This window comes from Arachis ipaensis, chromosome B1 (genome assembly GCF_059453495.1).
Source record: "Arachis ipaensis isolate K30076 ecotype BB chromosome B1, ASM5945349v1, whole genome shotgun sequence".
NCBI classification, from domain to species: domain Eukaryota; kingdom Viridiplantae; phylum Streptophyta; class Magnoliopsida; order Fabales; family Fabaceae; genus Arachis; species Arachis ipaensis.
Genome location: NC_142436.1, coordinates 55775628 through 55776881, shown reverse-complemented (window position 1 = coordinate 55776881; position 1254 = coordinate 55775628).

Below are 1254 nucleotides of genomic sequence, written 5' to 3'. Positions count from 1 at the left end.
ATATTTGTTTTATATAAGTTTTTAACCTTTTATCCACAAACATTTAAGTTTTCGAGGATTTGAAAATATATTTAAGTTCCTAACCTTTTCAAAATCTAAATATATTGATTCCTCATGTTCACTTGGATCTGTCAGACTCAACGAAAAATTCAAACATAACTTTCGTTATACTGAATTGGTTGATACGGATACACACGTAAGAAAATTTTTAAAATTGAACAAATTAAACTCAGAGATCGATATGTCCAGATTTTAAAGAGATCAGAGAACTAAATATATTTTTAAATCCTCAGAAACTTAAATGTCTACGGACCAAAAAATCATGAACTGATTTATCTTTTTCTCTTTTTATTAACATACATCGTGTGAAATTATATGAACTCACCGAATATTAGTACAAAATACATATACAAAATATTTGTCATTCTGCTTAATATTTAAAGGTTCTAAACTTTGACAAATTACACTTTTAAACTTCTCAAATAATATTGTGAAAAAAACAATAAACACATAAATTTTTTTTATACAAATTTTATACTATCAAACTATTATAATATATTTTTAAACTACCACCACTATTTATATTTCTTTTCCTCTCACTCGCTCCTAATTTTCTTGTTTGGAAAGACGAATTTTAAAGAAGAATAATGCAAAAGATGAAGAAGTGCTGCTGGAATTGAATGACAATGAAAATAAGAATAATGGTGTATTATATTTTATTTTCAACTTCGTTTAAATTCACATTTTTAATACAAATCTTCCTCATTGTTTTCATAAATTTCCCCTACTAATTTCTATTATTAATTTTTTAATTCATAATTGTTTTCACGAGTTCTGTTATATATTTTTTTAAAATATAATTTATCTCTGGTAATTTGTGTATATTGAAATTAAAAAAACTGCAAATCGTTTCCTATGTTTTCTTATTTTATAAGTCTTCCCCATAATTTGATAAAATACAAAAAAATCTCAATATTTCAAAATTTCACTAAAAAAAAAAATCCTTATTATATATAAAAAATTCAGCCTCCGCCCTCACCAATCCCTATTTATTTAAACAGCAAGAAATGCTTTCATGGTATCTCAAGTCTACTTATATATTTTGAATAGATTTTTAATTTGATTTAATTGATGTATCTCAATGAAAATTAAAGTTGACTCATATATATATATATATATATTCTCAGTGTTACGTTGTTATTATTATTATTTTTTTTGAATGAACAAGCTCAACACAATAAGTGGAACAACGAG